We start from the raw sequence: 20,389 nt of genomic DNA on the forward strand, positions 1-20,389 counted from the left end.
CCAGACTGGGCTGGGATGTGTTCTCAATATACAATTGCTCTATGATTTAAAGTTCTCTCTTACACATATATGAGTATCTCTGGATTTGTTTCTCTAGTCAACCTGGACTAACACAACTACCCAGAGACTCCAACAACTTGTTAGAAAGCTACTTGGTTTTCTGCACTGTTTCCAAGTCAGTCTCATGTGCCATTAATATAACCCAAAGTTCTTTCCAAACTTAATTTTCAAGTCCGGTTTATTTAATTGCTTCCTAACACAATGCTTCTGTCTTTCAAACTAATGGAGGATATCCTAAGATTACATGAAATGATTTGAATCTTTTGTTTAACTGCTAAGAATTATTGGACTTTTTCCACTTAAAAGTCTTTTTTTTTCTATTTTATTTCATTCTTTTGGGGGTTCAGAAATTGCTGGCCTTTCTGAGCCCGCAAATTTATGAGATATTTAATCCTTGAACTTTACTCAAAAGTTACTGATTCTCGTCTGAGCTGTAACCATCCTCATAATCACTTTTCATAAGCTGAATAGGGAAACCAGTCTACTTTAACATTTTGACTCTTTTCAACTACTCCTACGGCTATAGTTTGAAGAGACCTCTTTTCTGGGCCTTTCTATCTTGTTTTCAGGCAGCCATTATATCAACTGTATTGCCAACAAAACACTTCTCTAGTCTTCTAGCCGCTTGCCTCCGGAGGGCTAATACAGTGGCAAATATTTAAGATTTTGTTCCAAGAGTCCCCTTCAAAGTATTTATTTCAGTTTCATTTAGTAAAAAGTTTAGCTGCTGTAACAAATGTATCCCTAAATTACATTGATGTAACACAATATACACTTATTTTCCTCTTAATAACAATCCCAGAAGGCATTTCTGATCGGTATGGATGACTTCTGATGCACATTCAAGGCCCCAGGATGGTGCAGACTTTAGTGACAACTCTCGGGATCCGTGTCTCCAAGACTTGTCTTGGATGTCAACTTTCAGGTAGCAGAATCAGAAGTCTCAGGGCAGGTTGTCTAATGCTGGTCCATTGACCAAGCTCTGGCATGACATCAGAGGATCGCTTCGATGTCTTCCTTCACCATCACCCAGGACAAAGTGACCAAAGTTCTCCACAACTTACTATTGCCCAGAAGTGAGGGAAGTGAACATTGCGAATAGCAGAGAAGACTTGGAAATTGGGTATTTCTACTAGATACATTTTTTACTCTGATAAAAATTGGTGCAATTATTAATGAAAAAGGGGAAAATGGACACTGGGTAAGAAAAATCTGCTTCAAAGGATAGCATAATTTTCATATTTTAAGGAAAAAAATCTTTCCCTGGAGCATACCTCTTTTTCTCTCAGAAAGTAGCATATGTAATGCACCTAACTTCTAGAAAGTTTCAGAAATATTGATTTGAAAGAAATCTTTCAGTAACTTGCACTCTACTTGGTGCATAGAAAACATTGAGTCTATTTTTATTAGTATAGTCTATGTATTATATTCCGACAACTTGACTAACAAATTTGATTCCTAGTAACAGAGTGAGTACATTGAGATAGTCTAAAATATGGCGATTTTCTCGCGACCTTTCTTATTTGCAAGACAATCTACATTGATGCCGTCTGCAAGCTTATAATTTTCATTCAACGTTCTTCTCTCTTTTGCACTCCTAGAGAGAGAGAGAGGGAGAGAAAAGATTACCCAAACAAAAGAGGACCACATAAATAAGCCAACCCAAACCATAAATGCATTCAAAGCAAGCTCACAGGGCTCAACCAAAGAACTGGCGGGAAAACAAAACATACCCGGTAAAGGACTCTAAACTTCTGATGGGGCTGCTTCTATGTCGTCTTTGGCTTTGAAACAAATAAAATAGGAAGCTAATTTGTCTTGTTGCTCTTACTCTAATAGATTGGTTTTGCAAACATCACTGAGTTCGGAAATAATCTAGTGAAAAAATAGCCACTTCCTTGGCTACCTGTGCTCCATCTGGTGAGAAGAGGGAGGGTCCACAGGGAAGAGACCCGGGTGCTGGGCCCCTGGCGGCTGCGGATGATGCCAAACCGAGGGGACCAAAGCCAATTCCCAGTTCTGCTTCGGAAGCCACCAAAGACTTCCCGTGATGTCAGGCAGCCTGCAATAACCCAAATGGGGACCCAGAAATGTACATTTCTGACATAAGCTGCCATTATCAAGCAATAATTATTTCTTTTTTTGAAGAGTCAGCTTGCCAATCACGCTGACACGCTTTCAGTCTGTTTCAATGGTACACGTGTTTCTTTGGCATCTCTACAGAGTCTCTGACGGGGGTGGGAGTGGGGGGTGTGGGGGGGGGGACTTCCAGAGCGAGTCACTGTCTTGCTGGAAGTCTGTCTGGACGCCTCTTATTCAACAACTAAGTCGTCAAACTGAGGATAAAAACAGCCTGACAAGTTCCTCTCTCTTTCTGAATCCCTTGCACACTTGGGCACTGGTGTGCACCAAATCCAGGATCACGCTGGGGAAGGAATATGCCGGTGGCTGTGGAATGTGTCCTGGGAAAGGATGTGGGGATCAAGTCCCAATTCAACCAGGTGCCGAGCCACAGGGAATTGAAGTAAATCGTCTCTGATTTGTGCACAGAGACATGTTTTTCTTAAGATTACAATTTTGCCTTATGAGAATTCTTGTAAGAAAACAGGAAAACATTTTGACTTAACTTGTCAGGAAACATACAACTTATTTCAGGTTATTTCTTCTGAACGGCTCGTATTTTAAGAACATAGCCATAACAAAATTAAGACTGAGCTTTCCACTTGCTGAATGGGTTGTGTGTGAGAATGTCGCTTTGATGACTGGCCTTGTTTAACATCCTTACATTTCTCTTGTGCCTCCAGCCCGTGCCCCACTATCTGTTTCAGAACAAAATATATTGAACACTTGCTTTTGTTGTATACAAATGGAACTTTCTATGGTAAGCTTTGTGTTTTTGCTTTTCCCTGTACAGTCTCCGTGGACATGACTTATTTCTCTCTGGCTGCTTTTTTAAAAAGTGCTGCTAAAGTTGAAGTGGCCTGTTTCCTTTCTTTAAGGGATTCTGTAGATTTCATAATTCCTTCTCATTTGCCCCAGGTCCCTGAGTTTTTGGAGAAAGTTTAAAATTTCTGGTGATGTCTCGTTTGTATCTTTTGTTTTGTCAAGACTGTGATGGAAATGTATGCATTTTCTTGCTTCGTGTTTCTATTAATGGTGTCTTTGTGCTGCCCTTGATCACCTGTTTTGACCTTTCTCTTCAGCTGACCGAGAAAATCACTGTGGGAAGAAAGGCTGCCTCTTTCCTTACCATTCACAACAACTGCCAACGGGAAGTGGCCCTTATCTTTCTCACTCTCCCTAGCCACTCAAGGTCTGTGGATTTTAGCGTAGAGATTCCCTTTGTAATCTGCTTATCCCTCATTCTCCTTCCTGCTGCTATATTCTTGAGTCAATCTGTCACCATCTCCTACATTACCCAAAATCAAAATCACGGTCATTGAGTCGTCAATTCTGATTCATAGTGACCCTAATATGACAGGGTGTAACTACCCCTGTGGGTTCCCGAGGCTGTAACTTTTTATGGGAGTCGAAAGCCCCATTATCTCATTATTGACCCACCTTCACGCCTGCCTCCTGCAGGGAATTCACTGAATGTAGCCAGAGTGGTCTTCTCCAAATGTAAACTGAGCCTGTCACTGCCATGCCTGCCATCTCTCAGTGGTGGGAGATGTAGACCACAATCCTCAGTATGGCATGGTGTCATAGTCCTGCATGATATTGTTTATGCATCTCCTTCTGGACTTCTTCTGTCTCGTTCTTGAAGAGGATTTGTTTCTCCATATCTCAATCCCTTCTTGCTTGCTATCTGCCCCCACTCCTGTTTTGTTCTTTCTGAATTTCTCTTTAATTTCCTCATGAGGTAGATAGAAGAAGGGTAGGGCTGAGCTCATTCCTACTCATGTGTTAGAACTCAGCTCAAACGGCCCTTCCTTAAGGAATTGCTTTTCCTGAGTGGCACTTGAGTGATCAAGTCCTCTGTCTTAGGTCCTTAGGGACTAGCTGTACACTTCTCCTTCTTTCCCTTTTTGTACCCATCACACCTGCAATTACATAGATAATTTCCTTGGAACTTCTTCGATGCCTATTTCTATCAAGTAAATGTAAATTCCACTAGTACAAACTTTGCATCTTGTTCACCCTTGAGTACGTCTGGGTAGACTAGAGAAACAAATCCATAGAAACTCCTATGTGTCTAAGAGATCATTTTATATAAAAGGTAACTGTACATTAAGAAAGCATCCCAATCCAGTCCAGTTCAAGCCCATAAGTCCATTATTAGCCCATATGTCTTATAACAATCTATAAAGTCCTCTGCAGACTCAGGAAACATACGCAACGACAGGAAGATCATAGGCCAGTGGGTGGAAGTCTTGTGACTCCAGCGGGATTATAAGCATGTCAGCGGGTGCAGGGGTCTCAGTGTGGCCACTCCAGCAGCCAGGACTGCACCACGGTTGGTCCATGTGGCTTCTCTAGCTCCCAAGGCATGGAGTCTATCAGTGTCGTGCCACGTGTCTTGTCAGGTCTTGTCTGTAGAGCGTTGTCTCAGGGAATGAGCACAGCAAGAGAAGTGTCTGTTGCCTCCAATGAGGAAATACCAGAGCACCCAGAATCCTCAGGAGAAGGCCATGCCCACACCGAGGCCTCGTTGGTTATATTTTGATGGACAGGCCAGCCTCTACCCCTTCACTCACAATCCTCTCAAATTGACAGCAGATTATGTAACCACCACAACCCATATCCCTGAAAAGTGATATCCTGCCTTCTATACGGGGTACCCAACCCATAGCTGCTCAAGGAAGATAGTAGAAGGAACAGCTTGAGGACTGGGGCTGTCAGTGAAAATTCTAAAGGATGGTGAAACCCGTGCACATTCTTCCAGGGGTTTCCAGGAATATCTACACAATGAAACCTGAAGAAAGACTTTACTTACTGCAATGAATTGTCGGGTTGAGACGTTGTGACCTTGTCATTCAAAACGTCACCTAACTGAACAATGACCGTGTGGTCGTGGTACCATGAAGTTTTAGGTTATTAATATCTTGAGACTTTCTGGCTTCTTCAGCAATTTGGCGGCTCACTCCTCTGCATGGGCCAATAAAGAGTCCTCTGATGCTTTCTTTCAATCTTGCCTTTTGCACAAGCCCCATCTGCCCTGGTAGGAGGAACTTGCGGCCGTGTTACCAGCTGATGATTCCTGATTGGAAAAACCAGGCAAATGAGACTCTGGAAGTGTCAGTGTGGGGACTGTGTAACGTGTCTGCTGGAGCTGGGTTTGTTTATACTTTACCAGTGTCATCATTTACAAACTTCAAAAAACACATTGACAAATTCCCTAGCTGTTTTGGCAGTGCTTCCATCAATCACCCAACTAATAGCACCAACATTTCTCCTGGGCTATTATAGTCACTTCAATCGCTGCTGTAGCAGCTTTGGAAGGAGATAAATCAGAAGGGATTCTTTGAGATGGTCTCAAGTACAACACCATTTTTTATTCGGTACTGCTTCTCCTCCTACTCTTTCTGCCCCGTCCCCGACTCTCTGTCCCATCTTCCCCCTCCTCCCACCATAAGCAATGAGTTCTGTTTCATCCCCGCTTAGATAAAGCAATCTGGATCAAAGGCTTCCCTTTAGAGGCTCATCTGCAGCATCATTTGGTAATGGGTTCATTTTTTATTGGGCATTTTTGTGTGTCCTCTGTAGTTACTCTGCAGAGCTCACGGAAACCAATGAACGCATTATGTTTCAGCCGGCAACAGGTGGCCAGCTTCTCAGGCCCAACACAGCCCCAGAGAGCCGATCACATATCTAATGGCCACAGTAGAAGCCAAAACCATTTCCCCTTTCAACCAGGTTCTTTGTCAGGGAGCAGCTGGACCTCTCAGGGTGGTTGGCTATCATATCCCCAGTCCTGCACTTCCATGGTTTCTGTCCATTGCTAGAAGTCTTACACCCTCTTTACAAAGGATACATATTGCCACTAGTCAGCCACCATGTTACCTATGCATATGTTTTTTCTGGGGCTTGCATTCTCTCCTTGTCCTAATTTAAAACTTGTCCTTCTTACTACCCCCTCAGAAACAAAGCTATCTGAACGAAGACTGTATCCCAAAGCAGCCCTTTGGGCTTGTTAGCATTGGGGACACAGCCCCATCTCCTCCCTCCAGGGCACACCCATTCCGAATGTGGGCAGAGAAAGGGAGCGCCTGCCAACGTTGGCAGGTCAGGTGAGGAGGGCTGGCTGGGGCTCTGCTGCCTAGATGGAGTGTTTGCAGGCTGCGGTGCCAGTAGGAGAGGCAAACCAACCCCGAGCCTGCATTCCAAGTTGCTGCCTGACTGATGCTTCTAACACCGTCACTGAGGGTTCTATTCATCCTCCATGATCCATGGGCCTGGACAAAGCACCAACTGCAGCCCGTTGCAAATCTTGGCTCGGGACCTGAGCAACCTATTCATCAGAATCTTAACGGAGCCTTGGAAGCATTTTCGTCTTCTTCCAGTGTAAGTCAGAGAGCGGATCACAGTAGAGACTTCATGTAAATGATGCCATCCACTTGATGCATAAGCCCTTCGGTGTGTGGAGCTCTGCTTTCAGAGAGCATTATTTACTCTAAAAACACAATCCTTCTTCTGGATGCCTTAACCGCTTCCCTATTAGCCGTCTCTTAGATTGCCAGCTGTGTCTCCAGCGAAATGACCATAGGTGGTGATCATTGTAGATTTGAAAGGCTTTGTCCCTTTAGCTGAAAGAGAGAGGCCCTTGATCTCACATCTTTTCAAAGCAGCCTCTGCAAGGTGGAGTTTCATTTGAACTCTGAAAGGTAGTCTGTTCTTAGTTAACCCACAATAATTAATAATTTGCATCACTAAAAGAATTCAACCTGAAAGCTGACTGATGAGAATCTACTGCTATCATAAGGGAGAGTGTGTTTTTGAACGTTGTGTAAACCTCAGTCTTTAAAAATCCTTCTCACTCACTGCTTTTGAGTTGACGCTGACTCATAGCAACCCCCTGGGACAGGGTAGAAATGGCCCTGGGAGGTCCTGAGACTGCAACTCTTCACAGAAATAGAGAATCTCATCTTTCTCCCATGGAGTGGCCAGTGGTTTCAAACTGCTGACCTGGTGGTTAGTAGGTAAATGCTAACCACTATACCACCAGGTTCCTTAATGAAATCCTTAGGTCAGAGAAATAATTAGCATTTGTTCACCATGTATATTGATGATTTTCGTCATACTAAACTTAAATCTAGGGTAATAGAAGCAGATATTTTCAATGAGACCTGACTACTTTAAGTTGACATGTTAAAGAGTCCAGTGCCTGCCACAGGTATTGCGTTGATGCCACTTAAATGATCGTCTGTGTGTGGTCCTCCAGGGTTGGCTTAAATGTACTAAACAAGGCATAGACTTCTATACATCTTCTACAACCTAAACAGATTTACAAATTAAATAAAAAATAAAACCACAAAACACAATAAATTGCATATTAATGACATTAATTAAATGTGAGAGAAAATGCTAATTGACGAAACTAGGCTAGTCAGTCACAGCAGACCATGGTGCTGACTGTGCACTGGGTGCCCAGAGGGTGTCCTGCCAACGCTGATATGGAAAACTATCTCCTCTACATTGTGTTGCTGTTTGGCCTCTGCCGATGTGCATGTACCAGCTAAGCCAACTCTTTCTCTTTTTGTCCCATGAACCATGACAATTAGAGATTGGTTCGCTTCCCCTTGACTGTGAGACCCATGCAAAAGCTGTTTATCAAATCACGGGGCAACAGTTAGTTAGAAAGCAACCATCCGCTTAAGACTATTGTAGTTATTTTCAAATCTTATCACCTACAGTGAAACTTCAGAACTTTAAAATTCTCGCAAAGACTCGTTGGAATCTGAAAACATAGCCTTTGAATATAAGGCAGTATCAGTTTAGGAGGAAGTATGTCAGAGTGCTCTAGGTTTCATTCATCTGCCAATCACTGAAACCTGGAAAGGTGCATCGCGCTTGGTAAGATAAAGGGACCGTGAAAAAGAGGACGACCTTCCACAAGATGCATGGACCCCGTCGTTGGCACATTGGGCAATGCGTGCGTGGTTGGTGCCGGCCTGGGCAGTGTGTCCTTCTCTTGTACACAGAACATAGAACATCGTCCATTGAACTGCGGCGAAGACATCTAAGAACAACAGCAACAACAACAACTAGTCCACTGGTCCTAATCCACTGCGATGCTCACTGAACTTCCTCAAACTGTAGTTATCACTTTTTATTTTAACCTCAGACCTACCAAGAATGGCATAACTTAGTTCCTATTAGTTGCCAATTAGTTGTCTAGTCTTTTCCAGTCATAGGTAAAGGTAGAACAGATTAGAAAAAAAGGAATAAAAATCCAGTACAAACTATCAAAGGATTGTATAATGGAATTGGAAATTTTGATAATCTTCAACTTGATTTACATTTAAATTTACCTTATACGAAGTGATTTAAGGCATTTTATATTCATATGTACATGGATATGGTATTAATGATTTGAGCAAAGAACTTCCTTAAATAATTACAGTGCATTTAAAAGGATTAAATGTTCATTTTTTTCTAAAAATGGACAAGTTCATATTTCTACCAGTTAAAATTACTCTCCTTGAATCAATCCCAATTACTGAAATTTGACTTTATCTCACTTTTAGATTTGGTGCCTTTATGCTTCCTTTGTTCAATGTCATAGGCATGGTTAGCTGCATATTAATATACATTGTAGTGTCTTTTATTACTGATCCACTTAACTTCATAAGTGCAGTACAATCCAAATGACCAATGGCTTTCTGCAACATGGTTGATATAGTTGAAATTGAATGCCTCTCCTCCCACTATTAAACCATAAAACTGGTTGCTGTTGATTTGGTTCTGACTCAGGACAATCCCATGTGTGGAGCGTAGAACAGCTTCAAAGGGTTTTCTTGATTGTAATCCTTATGGAAGTAGTTTGACAAACCTTTTTTCCATGGTTAGAACCACCGGGAGAGGATCAGAAGAGAGAGCTTTTGGGTTATTAGACAAGTTCAAGCCATTTTTACCACTCAACGACCTCACTGAGGTTCTAGTAACTAGGATAGTTGTAATATGCACTGGAACTTAAAATCAATACCTATTGATATTCTTTTAAAAAATTATGTTATTGGGAGACTCATACAGCTCTTATCACAATACATGCATTCATCCATTGTGTCAAGCACATTTATACATTTGTTGCCATAATCATTTTCATAGCATTTTCTTTCTACATGAGCCATTGGTATCAGCTCCTCATTTTCCCACTGTCACCCCGCAACCGTCATGAACCTTTGATAATTTATAAGCTTTTTTTTTTTCATGTCTTACACTGACCCATGCAATGTTGGACTGCCAAGCAGAAGGTTGGTGGTTTGAACCCACAAGCTGCTCTGCAGGAGATAGCTGAGGCAGTCTGTTTCAGTAAGGATTCACAGCTGCAGAAATCCTACAGACCAGGTCTACTCTGTCCTATAGGATCACTAAGAGTTGGAATCAACTCTATAGAAATGTTTAATGTTGTGGCGTTTTATAATCAGGATTCTTTCTTTTCTTTTTTCTTTTAATTTAATAAATCTTTTTATTGGGGCTCACATAACTCTTATCACAATCCATAACACATCAATTGAGTAAAGCACCCTTATACATTCGTTGCCCTCGTCATTCTCAAAATTCGCCTTCCACTTGGGTTCCTGGGATCAGCTTGTTTTCCTTTTTTCCCTCCCCCTCCATCACCACTCCCCTTTGCCCCCTGAACCCTTAATCATTTATAAATTATGATTTTATCTTATCTTACACTGCCCGGCGTCTCCCCTCACCCACCTTCCCATTTCCCATCCCCCAGAGAGGAGGTTACACATAGATCCCCGAGATCAGTTCTCCCTTTCTACACCTCCTTCCCTCCCGGTGTCGCCACTCTCACCACTGGTCCTGAGGAATTCATCTGTCCTAGATTCCCTGTGTTTCCAGATCCCCACTGCACCAGTGTGCATCCTCTGGTCTAACCAGGTCCACAAGGTAGAATTGGGATCATGATGACTGGGAGGGGAGGAAGTATTCAAGAACTAGAGGAAGGTTTTGAGTTTCACTGTTGCTACACCGAACCCTGAGTGACTCATCTCCTCCCCACTACTCCTCTGCAAGGGATGTCCAGCTGTCTACAGATGAGCATTGGGTCCCCATCACGCACTCCCCCTCATTCACGGTGATGTGATTTCCCACCCACTCCCACACCCGCCTTTGTTGTTTGAAACCTGGTCCCCTCTGCCCTTCATGATCACACATGTTGGTGTCATAATCTGGTGAAGATAGACTGGTTCAGTCAGTAAAAAGCTAGTTTACTCTCATGCCCAGTGCATACTTGGCTGCAGTGAGCAGGGGACTGTGTCATCTAGTCATATAAGGATCCAGGCAGATTCACATGATTGCCAAGATAGGAAACAAGGGATGTGGTGCATCCAATTCTGGCTTTTAATGATAGATTTGAGCAAAGAAGCAAATCCAATTGGAAGATAGATGCAAGGAAATAATCTGAAATGTATTGATAAAAAGTTGAAATATATGTATTAAACAAATTGGAGATATCAGAAGAAGTAAAACAAAATAAACCAAGAATCATGGAGGCTCTCTCCTCCCCCCAGAAGAATTCACTTCAGAGGACAGCACTCAAGCTACAGCTCAGGGAGAGGGACGTGTCTGATCAGAGCACGCGGGAGCAAATGAAGGGGGAGGAAGAGAGAGTGGAGCACATCTGGCCCACCAAGCCTTGAGGAAGATATCCCCGCTCAGAGCAGCCAATCCACAGAAAAGACCAGATGGCCGGTCCCACTATGAGACATGACAACTCTCACTGACCCATAGCCCTACAGGGAACAACACTGGAGACACAGTGTGAGAATTGCGCCCGATCTGACCCCACCACACCAAGGCAAAAAACTAATGGATGTGCAAGAGAACAGCAAGGGGAGCAAAGCAATGAAGTCCCAAAGGGGTTCCAAAAATAGACTTTGGGGGCAGGCCATGGAACCCCTCAGACTCAACTGGAAAACACTCCTAAAGATCAACAAACAGACCTTGAACTATTTACAGGCTTTTCTTTCTTTCTTTCAATCATTTTTTTGTTGTTGCTTGATTTTATGTTATTTTGCTGCTTTTGTTTTGCTCTGTCTTGTTTTTGTACATATTATTATCTCTGTAGGTCTATCTAGATAAAATAGGTTGAATAAATAATCTGGAGGCGAAAACAATAGGACCAACAGTTCCGGGGGGACATGGGAGAGGGGGAGGTGGGGGAAAGGAAGTGGTGTTTACAAATCCAGGAACAAGAGAACAACAAGCGATCCTAAATCGGTGGCAAGGATGGTGTAAGAGGCCTGGTAGGGCTTGATCAAGGGCAATGTAACTGAGAAGAATTACTGAAACTCAAAGGAAGGCTGAGCATGATAGTGGGACAAGAGGAAAGTAAAAGGAGATAGAGGAAAGAACTAGGAAGCAAAGAGCTTTATAGAGGTCTAAATACAGGCATGTACATATGTAAATATATTTATATATGAGGACGGGCAAATAGATCTATGTGTATATATTTATAGGTTTAGTATTAAGGTAGCAAATGGATATTAGGCCTCCACTCAAGTACTCCCTCCATGAAAGAACACTTTGTTCTAGTAAACTAGTGTTCCATGGTGCTAGCCTTTCCAACATGATCACTATAGAGAAATGTGTGCATAAGCAAATGTAGTGAAGAAAGCTGATGGTTCCAAGTTATCAAAAGATATAGCATCTGGAGTCTTAAAGGCTTAAAGATAAACAAGTGACCATCTAGCTGAAAAGCAACAAAGCCATGGAAGAAGCACACCAAATTGTGTGATCATGAGGTGTCAATGGGATCAAGGATTAGGCATCAAAGAACAAAATATCATATCATTGTGAATGAGGGGAAGTTCAGTGGGGACCCAAAGCCCATCTGTAGGCAACTGGGCATCCCCTTACAGAAGGGTTGCAGGGAGGAGATGAACCAGTCAGGGTGCAGTGTAGTAACGATGAAACATACAACTTTCCACTAGTTCTTAAATGCTTACCCCCCCACACACACACCCACTATCATGATTCCAATTCTACCTTACAAATCTGGATAGACCAGAGAATGCACACTGGTACATATAGGAACTGGAAACACAGGGAATCCAGGAGAGATGATCCCTTCAGGACCAATGCTGAGAGTGGCAATACCAGAAGGGTGGAGGGAGGGTCGGGTAGAAAGGGGGAACTGATGATAAGGATCTACATATAATGCCCTCCCTGGGGGATTAACAACAGAAAAGTGGGTGAAGGAGACATGGGACAGTGTAAGGCATGAAAAAAATAATTTATGAACTATCAAGGGTTCATGAGGGAGGGGGTAACAGGGAGGGAGGGGAAAATGAGGAGCTGATACCAAGGGCTCAAGTAGAAAGCAAATATTTTGAGAATGATGATGGCAACAAATGTACAAATGTGCTTGACACAATGGATGAATGGCTTGTGATAAGAGTTGTATGAACCCCCAATAAAATGATTAAAAAAAATCTTCAGCAATGACACATCAGACAAAGGCCTTATTACTAAAATCTACAATCTCTGCTAGACTACACTAAGAAAAAACAAATAGCCCATTTATGTTTGGGTAAAAGACCTCAACAGAAGTTTCACAGGGGCAGTAATCTGAATGGTGGATGAACATATGAGAAAATGTTTTCGATCCTTTACCGAGGGCTCAAGTGGAGAGCAAAGGTTTTGAGAATGACGTGGGCAACAAATGTACAAATGTGCTTGACACAGTGGATGGATGTATGGATTATGCTAAGAGTTGTATGAGCCCCCAATAAAATGATAAAAAAAGAGTAATGGAGGCTCTAATAAGATGGTCCAACTGAAGTTTTGCAAGAATCCAAAAGAGCAATAACAGAGACAATAGGGGAATTGTAAGACATGATGGCTAAATAATTCCAATATTTGAATGAAAACATAAACCTACTGTTTTTTTTAACTTAGCAAGAATATTTGAGCAGAGGAAGTTAAACAAACCCTAATATAATCAAGCTATAGAATATGAACTCTAAAAAGAAATATTGGAAAGCAACCATCCAAACGGGAAAATAGATAGCAGCATATATTTCATCAGTTTCTTCTAGATGTTCTAAGTACAATTTAGGCATCTCAAATCCCTACTCTGGTACAACCATGAATGCAGTGTGACAAACCCATGTGTTGGAACTGTAGACTCTGGGAGACAATGGCAGTAGGTTATTAAACAAATCTACTTGAGAACTCTCTAACATTGAGCTAGAACTTGAGCACGTGAAGACCTTAAGCTAGAACTTGAAGCACGTGTAACTGATGTCTTATATTATTATATGTCTCTAGATTCTTACTCCTTTTAAAATTGCTTTCATGTAAGTCCTTTGCACCATAATTCACTGTAATTGCTTTCACAAGAGATTTTCCATTTGCATTTATTCTGACTCAAGGCGATTCAATGTGTGTCACTATAGAATTTTGCTCAAAACAGTTTTCGATGGCCAATTTATTAGAAGTAGATCTGTTTTTGAAAGTAGGCCTTTTTTACCCAAGGCACCTCAGGGTGTACATGAACCTCCAATCTTTTGGTTAGTAGCTTAGCACAACTCTTTGGCCCACTCAAGGACTCCAATGGCCTCCCCCTGGCAAAGGGATTTTTGTTCATTCCATTTCAGGGGTGAAGACTCGCAGTCTCTGTTAGGACAAGCCGTGTTTATGAGTCTGAGAACTGAGAGGTTCGAGAGACGAGAAACAGGCGCTCTGATCCTTGATGCACTGTTTTAAAGTAGGACTCCCACCAAGTAACTGTCTAGTTATTGCATTTTCAGACCATGTGTTATTGAAAGGGGCATTATTAAAACAGGAGATGGTCTGTCAGTTCCAGACAGTTGCCTCCGAGTGTAACACTATGATAATTTCACTTAGTCTTTTCGCAGCCATCGTACTTGAATGCAGATATTCTTTTAAGAAGGCAATATGTTTCCCTAAATCATGTGCAGCTACTTTTCCTTTAATCATTGTGCCGAAGACTATTTTTAGTCCAGAGTTGCTCACATTCGTTGGGATATTTAAATTGATCAATTTTACATTTCGTTCAGAAGAGAAGCACACAAATAGTTTGGATTCTTTTGTAAATAATCAAATCAAAGCCTAGACATTGATTTGATTGTATGGGTCAGCAGTTCTCAATCTGTGGGTCGTGACCTCTTTGGGGGTCAAATGACCCTTTCACAGGGGGTGGCCCGATTCATAACAGTAGCAAAATTACAGTTATAAAGTAACAACAAAAATAATTTTATGGTGGCTCGGGGGAAGGGGGAGGTCACCACCACATGAGGAACTGTTTTCAAAGGCTGCGGCATTAGGAAGGTTGAGATCCACTGGATGGGAGATCCTTGCCCACTTGGTAAAACAAGGTAGCAGTGAAAGGGTTTAAGGAACACAAGGGGAAAGGTAACGGTGCCATTATTTCCAGATATTATGATAGTCTACATAGATCCCTTAAGGATTTTGTAAACAAATTATTAGGACTATTAAATAAAAATTTCCAAAGGTTTCCTGATATAAGACAGTTAGCAAAGTTTGTTGTAATTCCATGTAGCAACTTCCACTCATTACAAACTGTGCGTAGTGTGGGATAGTTTACACCAGTGGTCACTTTTAATTTGCATGCTATTCCCATTTGGATGCCAAACCTTTCTCAAAAACCTGGTCTGCCCTTGTGGCAGCATGTGACAGAAATGACCCCGTGCCAATCCAGACGTGGCACTTTCTCTCTCTCTCTTCGGAGCTGGCCATCGTATAAAAATGGAAACAACTTTCAGAAAGTCATGCTGCGAGGAAGCACGATGTGTCACCATGGAAAGAGGAATAAGCCTCGCCAGACCCCAGCCACTTTGTCCTCCACAGCAGGGTCCCCAGTGTGAGGAAAGAGCCCAACTGGGCCGATCAAGCTCTGAAAGGCACCCCATGAAGACAGCCGCCAGGGGAACACATTTCAGACTGCACAATTATAAAAGGTAATACTTGTTGTTGTTGCTTTATATCAACATTTTTAGGATAGTTTGTTATGGAGCAACACATGGAAGAATCTAACAGAATGCCATACTTAAGAGTGGAGTTCTGCGGTGGCAAACGTTGAAAGCTTGTGGTATTGGCTTGATGACCGCACCCAAGGGAAGGCATTGTGGGTAGGTAGGAGATTCTCCAATTAAGCTAGAAATAAAGTGAAAAACTTGTGTTATGCAGTAGTGGCATGTTTCCTAGCACCATTACTTGCAATTATGTGAACGTACCACTGACTATCAGGGCAACAAACACATTTGTCTTGGGAGAAGTAGTCAGAATGCTCCTTAGAGGCACGGAGGGGGGGCTTTATCTCAAGGTCGTAGGGCCTATTATCAGGAGAGAACAGGCCCTGGACAAGGACATCATACTTGGTAAAGTATGAGGTCAGTTGGGGGTGGGGGTGGGGTGGATGGGGAATGACTGTCAAGGAGCTGGACAGCACAGGGGCCCGAACAATGGGCTTAAACACAACCACGGTGACAATGACCTAGAGCAAGGCGTGCTTCCTTTGCTGTGTGCAGCATCACTATGAGGCTGTGCCTAACGATAACAAAAGCATGTGAAAGACAGCAACACACCCAATCAACTTCAGGGATTGTTTTAGGCAGAATAGTGTGGGCAGTCTATGATAAAGTACATTGAGGAATACAATATGAAAGAATTGCCCGGTACAAGCATGACTTAGAACAGTAATTCCAATAGGGAATATCCTAGATTGGAAAACTAGTCTCTCTCTCATTCCAGCTTTTACAGCAGTAAAAAATGCCTTCAGGTAAGCAAGGGAAACACCAAATGCAAGCTGATGTCAAGGAAGTCTTTAGGGTTAAGATCAACTCAGGAGCATGGCTTTCGTGCACGTTTAGAAACACCTGTAACTGCGGTTACCAATCGTCCTCATGCCGCGACCCTTGAATACAGTTCCTCGGTTGTGGTGACCCCCGCCTACCATAAAATTATTTCCTTTTTTTTTACCCTAACCCTAACCCTATAAAATTATTTTTGTTGCTACTTCATAACTGTAATTTTGCTACTGTGATGAATTGTCATGTAAATATCTGCTAGGCAGGATGTAATTTCATTGTTACAAAATGAACATAATTAAAGCCTAGTGATTAATCACAAAAAACAATATGTAATTACATAATGTGAAATATTTATTTCTAACGACAAATCAATGAAATTTTGTTTTGAAGCATGGTGTACCATGGGTGACAGTCTTCACACCCGGTACACATATGTGGGCGTATCTGCATGTGGGCCGATCCACCAGGAGACGGATAGAGGAGCGGGGGTCTCGGTTCCTAAGACCATCGGAAATATGTGCTTTCTGATGGACTTAGGCGGTCACAACCCACAAGTTGAGGATCGCTGATCTATAAGATTGGCGTCAGTGTCTCAAAGATGTTCTCCACCAGAAAAGAAGGATTTGAAGATTTTTAAACATGTGAGGCCAGAGCACTCAGACTTGCAGGGTCTTGTTTCATTGGAGTTTTGTTTTGTTTTTTAGTTAGAAAATATCTCTGGGTGAGTTTTTGTCTAATGGAGTCATCGGCAATAAAATTCGTAGAAAATCTAAAAACGTTTTAAGAAAAATACACTGGAGACAGCAGTATCAGTTTGCGCAAAAAGACATAAACACCAGTACAAAAATAGAAAGAGGCCTCCGCATAGCCAGCCTTAGAAGTAGGAAACACGTTGAGAATAGCACTCAACTGCGCCACGGGGCGTCTCTACATGTCTCACGGACAAATGAGGGCAATACAGGGGGCCCGGCCCTGAGCCGCAGAGGAATATTCTCAGTACGGAATGGAAGCCCAATCCAGAAACAGTCTTTGCTTGGAGCAAAAGGGATTGTGGACATATGATTGGCTGTATTTTAGAATTCCCGCCTACCCCCTTTAAACAGAGAAGGTGAGTGTATTTAGCATGTGGGAGAGACATGACTCACTCTGGTGTGGACCATTAACAATCTCTTCTTTCCTATATGTGCATGACACTCCTGATTTCAATAAGTGGCAGCTCTTTCTATTTCCCCTGAGTCTGGGCTAGACTGTAACGGAATTTTACCTGTATAATGGGGCAGTATTTATACTCAGCCAAGCCCACTACCCTGATGGAGTTCTGCCAACTTCTATTTCCTTTCTTCTGAGAGTAGCCACAGTGAGAGAACTCTAACTTCCGTGAGGCTGTCATATCAGGAATAACTTTAAGCATACCACATGGAGAGTACACAAGGAGAGAGAGATGTGTATAGTCACTTCTCATTGTTCCATACATTCTAGTAGAGACAACAGACATTTGGATGCAGAAGTTATCCTGGATTTTCCAGGGAGAGCAATCACCATGTGAAGCAAAGATCTTGCCTAGCTGACCTAGTTTAGAGGGTGAAATCAAGAGAATTAATACACATGGTTGCTTCTACACTCCTAAGTTTTAAGGTAGTCTGTGTCACAATAAAAGATAACGAAAGCACCAATTTATAAATTCATTGTTTACACTTTACACACATATAAATTATTTACACACATATATAAACCTTAAGAAGAGTAAGGTTTCAGTAAGTACAAGTAATGTAGGAAGTGAAAAACGGCATCTTTTTAATATCATTTCTTCCCACATTGACTTAATAAGCTCATGTAAAATCACAAAAGAACTTAAGACAAGAAACTTTGCACAAAACAAAAGTAATTATAGGTTGAAAGCAACTCCAAGTAATAAAATCATTCCTGAAAATGAATATGGGGAGAAAGTGGTCTTTGAGGAATCAAACTTAAAATTATAGAGAAAAGAGAGTAGCATTTGTACAGAGATGAGCATGGAACAGTGACACAAATGGAGAATATACTCTTAGGTGGATGCTGCCTTTATGGCAGAGTTGGCACTAACCTCAATGAGGAAAAGCACGGGGAGTTTAATAATTAATGGCAGGATATGTGATTATTTATTTTTAAAAAGTTACTTAGTTGGATCTCTATTTCACAGCACACAGGTAAACAAATCCCAGATAATTGAGCCTTAATGTAGGTGACAAACACTTTACAACTATTAGTTGACAATATGGGATAATATATCTTCCTGATTTAGAACAGACAAAGATTTCTTAAATGTATAAGATAAAATTAATATCGCTGTCTGGATAAAGTTAAGAATTTTTATTCCTCAAGGAAACTACAAATGGTGATGGAGAAAGGAAAGACGAGTCTACAAAGCACTGAGCTAATATAGAGCGAGTCTCCTTCATATGCACGCTTCAGCTATGAATCAGCAAACATTTAAAAAGGATTAGATATTATAGATATGGGCAAAGGAACCTGAATAGCAAGAGAAAATTTGATAAATAGACATCTGAGAAGTTTCTCAGGCTTACACATTATAAAGAATACATAAATTAAATTTACAATGAGGTAAGCTTTCACATTCTCTGGAAGGGCAACAACTAAAGCAGTGATAATATCAAGTACTGACAAGATGGTGCTGCAATGGGAACACTCATATATTGTTCCCAGCTTTAAAATTTATAATACAGACTCTGGAAAAATATGCATTATCTCCAAGAGATGGCAATGGCTCTACCTATACCATGACTAGAAAAAAAATCCAAATTTCTAACTAATTAGAGTTACTGTATACCTGACAGAAACTCTCACACATAAAACTCACTGCCATTGAGACATTTCCAACTGCCGGCACCCTGGATGACATTTCTCAGGTGGTAATTCTCTATGGGAGCAGGCGGCCTGATCGTTCTTCTGGAGACTAACTGGTGCATTCGAAACACTGCCCTTGTGGTCAGGAGCCCAATGCCTAAGTTTGTTCATGTACGTGAATGGAAAGATCCAGTTAAATAGATACATGGCTTGTGCTATCTTTCTAGAGTAGAATTATGTTCTACAACAGAAATTAATAAAATAGATGTACATAGCAACATGGATAAATTCCCAAAAAACCCCACATCGTATGGTAGTTAGATGATTTTATGCCAACTAGACACTTATAGCTATGGGTGGATGCAAGCTTGTCAATCAAGTCATAGCTTGGTGATACCTCCTTAGAGGTGTGGCCTTTTATATAGGAGTGAACTGCTCTCTTTCTTCCTCTTTGTCTTTCTGCTTGCTGGGTCTCTGCAGCTGATCCTGAGTGCTATTGGTACCCAACTGTGTTTCCACCCGCTTCGGCTCCACAGGACTCTGTACTCAGTGGCCTGTGATCTTTCTGCTTTCCAGTTCATCATGACCATTCTCTGTCACCAACATGTGTCACGAGAGTCTGAAGAGGGACTTATGGGCTGCCATGGACCTTATGAACTTGGGTTGGACTGGACTGGGATATCTTCTTGACATATAATTACTTCTTGATATAAAGTTATTTCTTATATGTAAATTAATGTCCCTGCATTTGTTTCTCTAGGCAACCCAGTCTAATACACATTGTAAACATGTTATAATGATAGAAATGAAATGATTTTATCATATAATACGTTTAAACAATGAAAAATAGGTCCTGCACTAAGAAATCATATTTCGCTCTCAGATGAACAAGGGCATCCTGGTAACACATTCTGCCCAGACTTGAGAAACAAAGAAAACAGTTACAGATGATAATCTTGGAGCTCTGAGGATCCAAAACAAGAAGAATTAGATGGACCACAGATTTTCAGAAGAACCAGAATAAAATTGCAAATGAGAAGGCTGACAGACAGGAGCAGACACAGTATGCTCTTGTGAGACACAAACCAACTCAAGATGTATCACACACCTGAACCCAAAGTTAAAAAAAACCCTGATTATCAGAAAAAGAAAACTAAGGGCAAAATATTCCTCACTCATTGAAAGCATAAATAGGGCTATCAAAGAATTCATAAATGTACAAATAGCAGAAGATAAATAAGTTGACTAAGATTCTAAGTCTTAAATACTATGGACTTCATTAGATTTTCCTAAAATAATGAAAGAAAATTTAATGAATGGGAAAATATTTGTCAATAACATAGTTCCTAAGGGACTCATTTCTAAAATGTATAGAAAACCTCAACAACAAAAACACAATCTAATTAAAAATTAGCAGAAAACACAAACTGCACCATATAAGACATTCAGCTGGGCAACAAACACACTGGGAAGTGCTTATGATCATTAGCCATTAGAAAATGCAAAGCACA

The sequence above is a fragment of the Tenrec ecaudatus genome, chromosome 13 (genome assembly GCF_050624435.1).
Source record: "Tenrec ecaudatus isolate mTenEca1 chromosome 13, mTenEca1.hap1, whole genome shotgun sequence".
Lineage (NCBI taxonomy): Eukaryota > Metazoa > Chordata > Mammalia > Afrosoricida > Tenrecidae > Tenrec > Tenrec ecaudatus.